This window comes from Anguilla rostrata, chromosome 11 (assembly GCF_018555375.3).
Source record: "Anguilla rostrata isolate EN2019 chromosome 11, ASM1855537v3, whole genome shotgun sequence".
Lineage (NCBI taxonomy): Eukaryota > Metazoa > Chordata > Actinopteri > Anguilliformes > Anguillidae > Anguilla > Anguilla rostrata.
The window spans coordinates 26,990,539-27,002,998 of record NC_057943.1 but is presented as its reverse complement, the minus strand read 5'-3'; the positions used below and the strand labels follow the sequence as shown (position 1 = coordinate 27,002,998).

Genomic DNA, 12,460 nt, shown 5'->3' with positions numbered 1-12,460 from the left:
AAAACATTTTTAACTGATGAGGATAAAGTAACCTTTTAAATAGGCTGATTAACTATCGAGTCATTTGGAAGATCGTCGTTATGTTCGTCCCATTAACGTTTATCCTCCTGTTTGTTGCACCTACAGCCACACTTCAGCTTTAACAACAAAAAAATAGGAGTGTCCAAGATAATGTGACTCAACGGTACATCGATCAGAAAAATGTCACATTCATACTGATCCTCATTAAGGTAATCCTTGGGTGTGGCGTGTAGTTGTGTCCAATAAACTCTGATCGTGCTAGGTCAGGTCTTGAGCGCAATAGCTCTATGGAGACATGTAAGGTCTTTATATGAGAGTAAAGGCAATGATTTTTCCCTTCCCCATTCAAAGATATATTAAGCATTAAAACAGTTTGATGCATTAAGCTTTTAATATGTACTGTATAGTATTTAACAATAATAAAAAAATAAATATTTTTAAATAAATCTTACTCTATAATGTAACACTTTCCATTGACATTCTCACCAGAGAAAATAAACAGATCTTTCCACCTGGTTAGTGTGCTTGCAGACATACGTTAAGAAAACATTTAAATTCCATATTTGAGTGTGTGTCAATCAAAATTTTAATAAGGGTGGGTCACAGAAAAAGTGTTAGGCAGGTTGTGGGCTCAGAGTTTGGGAACCACTGCCTTAGACGTTTCATTTAACGGCCTATTAGCATAAAAACTCTTCGGCAAATTCTGTTTCTGTGATGCTCAAACACGTTAGGCAATGGCATTTCAACGGTAATTGAAAACTTGGGGTTCTGAGAGGAGAGATTTGGCCGAGAGCACAAAAACACTCTTGTGCCTCAAATGTAGTTAGATCAGCATCACCTCGCCTTTTGGCTTTCCTTCACATGGCCCACTGATCCAAACTAATAATCATAGCAATGAGGACCAAAAAAATAATGTTAAAATAACCGCATGCCACCCATGGAAAGGTATGTGAAATGTATTGGCCACTTTTGGCACACCTACATGTTGTTGTGTAATTGCTTCTTAGGGCAATTTCTTGAGGTGTTTAATAACAAAAAAGGTCAGATGGTTTTTACAGTATGGTTGGATTTAGGGGTGCAGCAAGTATGGGCTTGAGGTGAAGAGTTGATGTTTGTCAGAATTGCAGTAATAGTCAGTGAATTTCAATGTGTCAAATTCAACCCCAGAAGTAACTTTAGTAACAAATAGTGGGTATATCTTGAAGATATGTAACAGCACATTGCCTGAAACTAGTAATAACCCCTTTCATCTGAGATTTAAGTAAAGGGGATAGGTGGGCGCTACTGCCTCCTGGGTGATGCGTGGCAGCCTTTTTGTGACATCTCGCTTCCCATTGGGGGGAGTTACTAATGAACTTCATGTAGGGCTTATTAGACAGACCACTGATGTGTCAGATTCAGACTGCCAGACTGTGAATTTTATCATGATCCCAGAAAACCCCTTTACTATCTGCAGTCAGTGCCATGGAATCTTTGATGACCATATACCACATGTGCAACACCATCTGCACTCTTTTCCTGTACAAAGTCCCCCATGGCAACATTAAGAGACATGTGAAGTAATAGGATTTAATCAACAGTGCAAAAAGAATTGTCATTATTTTCATATGTCAGAGCACAAAAAAACTACAGAACACAAGCTCTGAGCATAGAGGGGAGGTAAGAATTGGCGATACTAATGAATAGAACTGTTATACTTGGCAGAATTTTGTGCGTTGGAATGTCGCAACTCATCGGTTTTACATTTAACAGCTCCTTTGATCCCTTCCCAGAATGCACTACCGCAAAAAAACAAAAAAGGGAGTGGGGCGGCTGCTTTCGCCTGTTCTCACGGTGCACATGTGTATGCATGTAGTTAAGGTGTGCTGATTGATGGCAGCGATTTGACTATTTTGCATTCAGCGCACGTGTGCATGCTATTTAATCTGAGTATTCAAATGAATATTTTAAATGTATTGCAGGGCTTGCAGGTTTTATGCGGTCTGGCTTCAGAGCACTGCAATTATTTATTACAGAGAAGTGTGGGCCATTCTGTGTTGCATATACAGTACATCACACAGCAGGCAGTAAAGTGAGGGCATCTGTCAGCATTGTATACGCTCTGTATAATTGAGCGTTTTTGTTCATATTTAACCAACCCTGAGAGCTACAATCCTCCTCTGCGTGCACTGTCTCTAGTCTGTCTAGTCTAGTCTCGTCTCACATGGTACAACTTCACAATGTCCACCTCCTAGCCCATGGATCTGCAACCCTGGTCCTGGAGAGCCTCAAGCTCTGCTGGTTTTTGTTTTCACCTTAAAATCAGCACCCAGTTCAGACCCAAGTAATCAGGTTAAGTGAGTTAACTGTGTAATGAACTGCTATAATTGATGAAGTGAAGGGTAGCAAAAAAAACTAGCAGACCCTGTGGCTCTCCAGGACCAGGGTTGCAGACTCCTCTCCTGGCCTGTTATATCCACCTCACACCCTACCATACCCACCTCCTCACCTCATAGCCATGACACCCCCCTTAAACCCAACCATACCCTCCTCATAGCCAACCACACTCACCTCATACCCCACCATTTCCACCCCAAAGCCTACCCTCCCCACCATTCTCACCTCAAAACCTATATCCCTGCCTCATAGCCAACCACATTGACCTCATACCCCATGATTCCCACCTCATAGCCCACTGTAGACCACTCCCTATACATGAATTTATTCAGTGAGCTGTTGCATACAATAATTTAAATGCTTTACCGTTTTCCTGTTATGTTGTACAATTTTACAGGTGTATCTCTGGACCTGTGTGAGACATTCTGATGTGTGAATAGGGCTTTGGGACAAAGGGCTTCTGTGCATCAACCAGGTGGGTGCTACACATGGGTGATGGTTGAGGTGTAAAATGGTGAAAAAATATGAATGAAATCCATTGTTATTAGCTATAAACTATAGGCATTGTTATATTGCTATTTGAGGGGCTAATGTCCTAAAATGAACTAAAGAGGAACAGAAGTGTGCATGGAGCACATGTTGTTAAAACACACATCTGACAACAGTTTTATTGACTGAGTGGTTGACAGACATCATGGAGGATGTTTTCTTTGTTGACACTTGGCAGTGTTTGTGCTTGTACTGGTTCTGGAAGTGGCAGGTCACCTCTGAATACCACTGGAAAGCCTTGCACATTTCACACCTTTGAAAGATGCAGCACAGTGGGTGTGGTATCCTTTTACCATACTTTCTCAGGTTGTGCAATGTATCTTTTACACATGGGTTGAAAGTCCAGGGGTCAGAAAGTAGTCCTTTCACCTAATGGGTAGAAGACATGTTTTTCTTCCACCCATTAACTCAGCCAGCTGATTTCCCTAATTGTACCTCCTGGTTGAAGAATTGTAACAAATTATTATGGTGTACTTTAATTTTCTGAACCTGGATTTTCCACCACTGCTTTTACATTGCAGTACATTGCATGCAGTAAGCAGATATTCTTATCTAGAGTGAAGGTTTCGCTCATTTGCCGTTGTTGGATGGTTCAGCATTTGGAGGACTGAGAACCTCTTGGCAGAACCCTGTGGCAGAACCCCTTTACAGAACCCTTGGAGAACTTCTGAATGTAAATAGAGTTTAGACCACTCTTACCAAAAACCCCTAACAGAATTCCTTACCACGCTGAAATTTTGAAACAGTTCCACACCCAGATAGCAACACAATGGCATTCATATTTAGCTATTTTTGCCGTGAATCTTTGTGCCTCTTTGCCTGTAGATTAAAGAAATTAAATGAGGGTTATCACTGCTTGAATTACCTCCCTGTGATCCTCTCACATTAGTTTTCTGCTGAAGTAGACAGGATTTGGTGCTGAGCAGAATGGTGTGGAGTACACATCATGAGCTGTTCATTTTGACAACATCAGAGATCAAACGTCTACTCCCAAAAATGCAGTTAATGCAGTGGCGCTAGCAAATTCCAGTGGTTTTTGCACACAAAGTATTTTAAAACTAGCATGTTTATGTTATTGCCATTACCACTGCTTATCCATGACTCTTGCGAACAACTGATGAGTATTTCGTATTCTTATTGAAACCTGAGCTCATTCTACCAACAATGTTGGTAACCATGAAGGGTCCGATCCCAGACAGCTCATTTGTTATTCTGTGCTTGCATGTGCGCATTCTCCTGCTTTGCATCTCTAGCGCTAGCATTTGCAGACCCTACTGTGGCGTCGTCGCAACTCGCGGCTCCAAAACTCAGCACCTCCAACTCCGCAGGCCTACAGCTAAAATGAGCATCTCAAACTGTTTATGGCTAACAGCTGCATCAAGGTTTTTTGTGCCCTTGGAAATGGCGAAATGTATTTCATTGCAGCATCTCTTAGGAATAAAAATAGTTAGCAATTATTTTCTTCGCCTCACCCCCATTTCCGAATGCTTCACGCAGTAGTGCTATCAAAGAAGTATGTGCATTTCTTTGGTACGCTGTTTATTTAGGAGAGGAATGTGTGAAAGACAACGCCCCATTTCCCCATTCCAATGCATCAGTTTAGTGTCATATCAGCAAGGGGCCGAGAGAAACTCTTTCAGGGCCACGGTGGAATGTCCCACTGAGGTATATCGGTTTCTGCTAAATTGAGTGTAATGGCACCCTAATGTGTCTGATGATGGGGGATCCACCCTCACTGATAACGGGGGAGTATGGTCCGACATTAAAACAATACTGGGCTCATGCCACACAGCTGCGCTTAGTTCTCACAAACACAAACGCGCACGCACACAGTTTGTGCTCCCCTAGAGCATATCTGCGAGGGTGGGTCCAATGATTTGTCAGCGCACACAGGTGATTATAGCCTCCGCCCAAAAGAGATTTGAGTTAGTGAATGGAAATGTTGACTCAAAGAAAGCAAAAAGAGTTGGGGGGGGGGGTGTGGGGGGGTGGGAGGGGACATGCACTGGAAGTGTAGCACAAAAGATCGGTGTAACTGGGCTCTTGCAGCATTGCCCCAGTAAGGAGGGATTCCGGTAGGCTCCTCATGCTCCGGGAAGCCCCTCCGGATGATCAGGCAAGCATGGTGCGTGTGCTTGCATGCAGCTTCTGGGGTTGCAATGTGCACACGACAAAAGGCATTTCACCTTGGGTATGAAACTGAGGGGCAAAAAAAAAAAGTTTCTGCCAAAAACTTAAAATGGCACTGCAGCCTGGGAAGCTCACAACAGAAGAAATGGAAAGCAAATGTGCTGGAGCCACCCATGCTTCAGGGCCTTTTCTCCATTACAAAATTTGCATTTTTAAAAAGTTTTATTGCCATATTTGCGACTGTATCTAGTTTTCACTCCTCCCTTGGCTCCACCGCTCGTTAACGGGCGATGCTATGCAAACTCTGCCTTCAGCTCTCTTTCACATGAGTCTATAAGGCTCTTGTCTTCCTCTCAACAGGAGGTTCATCTGAGGCCTTAGTTAGAGTAAGTCTATACACCATTAAGATTACATGCCATCTGTTTATTGTGCCCTTTCACTGCATTTTTTAAAAGTTCATCTCAATGCAAAAATGCACACATATACACTTGCATGCACACTCACACAAGCACATGTATACACCTGAATGCACGCGCACACATGTTCATGTAAGCATGCAGAAACACATGCGTGCATACACACTCAAATGCACATGTGTGCACATAAATGCATGCTTGCACACACATGCACATATACGGTATGCAATGCATGCATGTTCACACATGTATATGTACATGCAGTCACATGCACAATGCAAACAACTGTGCGTGTACATGCACACATATGTGCATACAGGCATGAACACATGCATACTGTTCAAATAGTACATTGTACCTTGCCACTCAGTGACCATGCCAAAACATTACATACACACAGCTTAGCAGTGCACACTGTTATGTAATATAGCACTGCTATGGCTAACCCCAGCAGCCATGAAATAATGTGTGTCCATCTGCACTGTGATTTCTTTCTCCTATTTAGTAATGCCCCCTCATGATGTGTCAAGGGGCCTGTAATCTTACTACCAAATGACCTGAGGTGGAACAGAAGGTTCAGAAGGTAGCCAGGTTCAGAAAGTCAAAGTCCTCCCCAGTATTTTCTTCCAGTCACCTATATTTGCTAATTAGCACAATTCTTCAGCCAGTAAGTAGAACTAATTAGTGACTAATCCATGGGTATAAGAAATGCATGGCAGTTACTATTACTTTTTGACCTTTGATCTTTCCACGTCTGCCTATGGCAGCGGTAACACCTGAGTTACATTGGCTGAGGGCAGGCTTTAGGGGAAAGCCAATGGCAGAGCCTGACAAAATCAAAAAAGGCTCACAAAGAACAGTCCTTCATCAACCTTTAGCTGCTCTTGTACGGCGGAGCGCTACTGTTGTTTAAAACTCAATAGTTTCTGCCTGAGCCTGGATCAACATTCAGCCTGGCATCCCTGTGCCCTTCACCTCTTATTCCAGTGTTGAAAATAAACCTTCAAAGGGCTGCCAGATGGATCCTGCCAAGCAGGTGTTTTAGCAGGTGGGCACAGGGTGCAGCCATCTTGCATCAAGCTAGGTTGTGACGTCACTGGCTTGGTTTGTCTCTGCTACTCAGTGTTATTCCTGCTGCTGGCTGACTTTATTTCATCTTGATGAATCGTGAGGAAAAAACAAAACTAAAACACTTGGATAGAATTTTGTATTGCCCCAGGATTCTCAAATGAGTGTTACTGAACAAAAAGTGTTGATTCATTTGAAAAGAAATTGAATCCTGGCACCGTGTGCATTCCGTGATATAGACTTTTCCTTACAATTCTAATTTGTAGCAAGCCACTTCTATTTCAACAATCACTGCCTTTTTCTTAATTTTACTGGGCTGCTGGGCTAATCTTAAGCTAAGTGATTTTGTCATCATAATGTTTGATAAGGAAAGTTTCTGAAGAAAGCTTTAACTACAACACTATGTAAGAATGAAATAATCAGGAAATGATTGCACGTAAACAGCGGCGTTTTTGTTGAGTGCCATGTTGTATGAAATCTTGATCTTGATTAAGAGTGACTGGTGGATCCAGAGGAGGATAACAGGGTTCCAGGTCAACCCCACTCAGACTGTGGTGGACCCCCAACAGATCAACTGAGCGGATTCTTACTGGGTGTGCATGTAAGGCAACAAGTTTATTTATACAGGCAGATGCAAAAGTGTAAATATGTGACATTTCCAAGGACATTTTTGGATAATACCCACCCGCACCCTGTTTGACAGTGCTGTTGCTCTCCCCAGTTGACAATTCGTTGGGAGTTACCTCAGTACTCAAACCATCTCACGATTCGCTTGAGACGATTGGCTGAAATGATGGGCGCGGTGAATTGGAAAGAGCCGTCCGGATGATTTAAAGACTATTGAATCCCGACAGTATCAGCAAGGCCCTGCATGCAGCGCCAGACTGGGACCATCAATCACTGCGCTGGAATTCTGCCAGTTTTGACGTCGCCTGTCACGGTTTTGCCCCTGCTGAGCTCACAGTCAAGAGAGAGCAAACACTTTGATGGCAGGTTAAGACAAAGAGGAGAGTGTATGAAAACCACACACACACACGCATTTGAAAACAGATGAGTAAGCCTGCGTTCTTTCTGCCAGTGTGTCACACCCAGTCACTTCAGGTCATTCGCTGGCACGCAATTAATCCGCTCAGAAAAGGCATGAAGGGAAAAAAAAAAGAAAGTATCACCTTTGTGAGAGGAAGACATTGTGAGAGAGAGAGTGCATAACAGCTTACCTTTCATGCGGTCTGTTCGTTCCCATTTTATTCGCCACGAGAGGCCAGCCGTGCAGCCCGCCTGGACAGTTTTGAGCCAAGCACTTTGTGTCACAGTACTTGTGACTTGTGCAGACCAACTAACTGGAGCCACTTTAATGAAAACAGTGACGGTGACAAATGGTGCCCGAAAAGGTCACGTGGGCACCCGCCGAACTGGCACACCTTTTTCCACTGAGCGGGGCACAAAGGAAGAAAATTCCCTCCGGTGTGTCAATTCCATAAGGCTTCGTATAATTCTGCCCTTTTGCACAAAACATCTCAAAACCTGTTTTGCAGAGCTTATAATTAAATCTGTTCTACAAAGAATTTAAGGGGAGGGTCCAATGGGCAATTTTGTAGGTAAGGAGGAGGTCAGGAGCTCATGGGCATAAAATGTCAAGAAAAGCCCAAATAAGATGATATTTTTTAGGGGGAGTGGGGTAGGGAGTGTTATTGTGTAAATATTGTGTTACTCTCCATCTATAAATAACATTTAAGCCACTGAAGACTCTGGCACCTCATCCCCTTATCCACCCAATCAACTGCTTACTTGCAGTCAACTGCTTACTTGCTTACCTTTTGCACCACTGGACCTCTCACAGACATTCTTTTAAAGAGTTCATTTTGATCACCGAACCAGTTTTGCATTCCCTGAACTCAAACGCTTGGTGTTTATTTTTCCTCCAAAAAAAGAGAACCGGCTTCATTATCTGCGGGGGCACATGTTGACTGATCCCCTCTGCTGAAGGAGGCGGTTTCATCGCCCCTGGGCTGGTATCCTTCCGCTCCAGGGCCAAACCTGGGCCTTTTCACCTTTTCTCTGACAGTTCTCTCTCCAGAGTGGAAGACTGCACACAGTGAAATAATCAAATTATGTTCATGCACTGCACATGACTACCGAGATGGCAATCGAGGAGATTGAGTCAGTGACTGTGATATGTGATATCTATTCATATGCAAAACAATAGGAATAACTGTTACATAATCAGGACTGTACCTTATCGGACCCGTGTTTTGTAGTTGTTCCAATGACCTTCGGTATAAACTTATTGTACGTTGCTTTGGATAAAAGTGTCTGGCAAATAAATGTAATGTAATAGACATTGTAATTTTGTTTGGGGAATTGGAACAGGAGATAAACTGTCTACTACCACCATATCATATGTATGACAGTCAGGAAAATTGGAAGTGTTCAGCTTCTGTCTCAGGGAGATGAGCACAAAAATGGCTCTTTGGTGCTTATATTTGGGGTCCTATGCTCAATGTGCACCACAAAAATCAAACATACTTTGGGACGACGAGGGAGAACACGGAGAACCTGCCCTGCGTGCCACTTCTGAGCCGACAGTGTCCAAGCGGCCTTCGGTTTTCACTGTTAGTGGTATCGATTTCTTTCCAGTCGGCGGACTGGAAAGAAACAGCTGCCAACGAGGACATGGTCCAGTCGGCTTTCCCAGAACAGCTGCCAACGAGGACACGGTGAGAGGCTTACCCACGGAGCTAATTACGCAGTTCCCACAGGGCTGACAGCTGCGGAGGTGAGAGTGTGTCACGCCCTGTCACTCAGGGTGAGTGTCGTTTTTCAGGTGTTCGGTCTAGCGAAGGCATGAGCACAGAAGAAGGCATGATCCACTTTTGGGGAAGACTGTGTGTCACACCCCACTCTTTTTCTTTGTGAGGTCACACTTGTTTGTGTGCCCGTGAGTGAGTGTGTTTACACATGCGGTGTGATAGATGTTTGCATTCAGCTACAAGTTCTATACATAAATATATTAGTGTGATAATGGTATGGTAAGCATAGAGTGAAATTTGTTATTTGTGCTGTATGCTTTAGGTATTTGGATTTGAGATCAGAAGATGAATATGAAACAATGAGCAGACAATCATATTTTATTTCATGGTACTTACATTCGTGTATGTCTTACCAGTTTACAGAAATGCCTGTTTTTGAGTCCCCCATTTTCAGCTGTGCAAAATTAAGTTATCCGATGACATTACATTACATTCATTTGGCAGACGCTTTTATCCAAAGCGACGTACAAGAAGTGCATTTTCATGATCGTAGACAACTGCTGAACACGGGTTCAGTAAGGTACAATTACTTATTTTGTACAGCTATTTCTAGCTGAGAACAATGAACACTATCCTGGTCTAACATCTGCAAAGCCAAACTAGGCAGAAGATTAAGCTAGAGTATTAGGACAAATACAATTTACCAAGAAGTGCAGGGATGGGGCAACATGTAACAAGTGACAAGGAAAAAGGGTTTTTTTTTTTTTTTTTTTTTAATTTTAATTTATATATATATATACACACAGCATGGTGGTGGTTATTCTAGGTATAGTCTGAAGAGATGAGTCTTCAGGCCACGGCGGAAGATGGATAGTGAGGGGGAGGTTCGGAGAGGGACGGGGAGTTCGTTCCACCACTGGGGAGCTAGGGTGGAGAAGCTCTGTGATCCCTTTGGGCGGGTGGGAGGGGTTACAAGACGCCCTGCTGCTGCAGAGCGGAGTGGTCGAGCAGGCACATAGAATTGAGTCATGTCCTGCAAGTAGATGGGGGCTGTCCTGTTGGCGGCAGTGTAGGCAAGGGTCAGGGCTTTGAATCGGATGACTGACAGATGCTACCTGTTGCTGAATTGTTTCCTTTTGTATAGATTGTTTAGGCACAAAAGAGTAGTGAGAGTCTGGTCTTGGTTCCAGCCTTTGCTTTCATTTGTGGTGATTCCATTAGGAGTGATAAGGGATACATAATTAAAGACTAACTATGGCTGAAAAACAGCTATAAGCTGAGAGAGCAGAATAATTCTTTAAGATGGACAGCTCAGAAACTGGGTATATCAAATACAGCAGTTTGGAAAGTCATGAAAAAGAAAGAAAGCACTGAAATGAACACCATGCAAGTTGGCCAAGGACTCCTGAGAGCTATAAAGAAAAACCTTAAAACAATGGTCAGTGACATCACCAGTAGTCTCCAGATGGCAGGGGTGAAAATATTACAAGCCACCATACGCAGAAGACTTTGAGAGCAGAATTATGGAGGGTACACTGCAAGATGCAAACCTCTCATCAGCAGCAAGAATCAAAAGGCCAGATTAGAGTTTTATGGACTTGTGAGACTAAAATAAACCCCTACCCAAACGATGGAAAGCCGAAAGTGTGAAGAAACCTAGGAACAGCCTATGATCCAAAGCATACCACCTCATCTGTGGAATATGGAGGAAGTAGTGTTATGGCCTGGGCTTGTATGTTTTCTTCTTGAACGCACTCACTTGTCTTTATTGATGATGCAATGGAGGATGGCAGCAGTTGGATTTATTCGGAAGTGTACTGACAGATTTCCTCTGGCTCTGTACAAAGGAATTCCTCAAACCTCATTGGACGACACTTCATCCTGCAATGACAATGACCCCAAACACACTGTCTATGCAAGTAAACCATTCGTCAGTGGGAAAAGTGAAACGTTTTGGACTGGCCAAGTCAGTCATTTGTTTTAAATCAAATCAAGCATGCAATTGCTGAAGAGAAGACTGCAGGCAGAACCCCTGTGAAATAAATATAAACTTTATTTAAAGTGGCTGTAGTGAAGGCCGGAAAAAACATTTACAAAGAAGATACCACACATATGGTGATATCAGTGGGTCATAGGCTTGATGCAGTTATTGCATTTAAGGGCTGTACTACAAAATATTTGACTTTATTGCTTTGATTTACTTTTAAACGTATCCGATAATTTTATTTATATATGTAGCATTGAATGGAAATGTGTTACTCACAACTTTGAGAAGTAGTTTATTAATTGATTTATTGTGGCAAGACTTCTGAGCTTAATGATTCTCTCTTGAGTGGGAAAAATTTGAAAGTGTGAAGCTGTGTGACAGCTCTTTGATCAAACTGTAAAGCCGTCGAAACTTGGCAGAGGCTTTCACAGTTCCTCAGTGAGGAAATTCTGGCAAAGAGCACCTGCAGCTCTCCCCTTAGCTAAAATGTAAATTGCAAAATATGATGGGGCCTTGTCAGATCCAGTTCTGCTGGAGAAAACTGAGATAAAGCCACACTGTCATTAAGCCACACCCACTCGCTCCCTTCCAGCCATTTGGCACGGACGAAAACAGAAGCAGGGCTCCAAAATGGCTCCAGGCTAATGGCCCACCCAATATGTGTGAGTGCAGGTGGATTTAGGGTACGCTTTGTGTTCTCTGCGCATTACTGGTCTGCTGTTAGGTGGTGCACAGGTAGTCACCCCTTTGTCCATGCATTGAATAGGCGGAATGCCGTGTTCCGTGAGAAAGAGTCACTCAAGAAAGAGGCCAACAAATTCTCTCTGCGCACCGTTCCAGGACTGCGCAGACTCAGCCTGCTTTCCCGCAGCCAACTGCTCTCTCATTGCTCCCTCCTCGTCCGAACTGCCAAGATAGTGTCAATGCGTAAGCCTTTCTGTCACACCTCACTTTTCCTGGAATAAACTGCCTTTATTTTCATAAACATGGAGACAGCTGTGATGGCTATGCTAACGAGCCTCGCCCTGACAATGCAATAAAAGTCCACTGCTGAAAACGTGGGGTGAATATGTTTTGAATCCCTGCTGCATTTCTCTTAATATGTCTTCTGTGTTAATCTCATCTTATTGATTATGACAGTATAATCAATTGCTGTTTTATAT

The 12,460-nt window shown here is 43.2% G+C and overlaps 1 long non-coding RNA gene across 1 annotated transcript in view; it reads left to right on the top strand.

Moving 5' to 3' along the window:
• Positions 1–12,460, top strand: part of LOC135234463 (uncharacterized) — a 71,675-nt gene that overhangs the window by 39,633 nt on the left and 19,582 nt on the right. Inside the window, exon 2 of the long non-coding RNA XR_010324113.1 lies at positions 2,795–2,872. This is a non-coding gene — a long non-coding RNA (uncharacterized LOC135234463). The remainder of the gene's footprint in view (positions 1–2,794; positions 2,873–12,460) is intronic.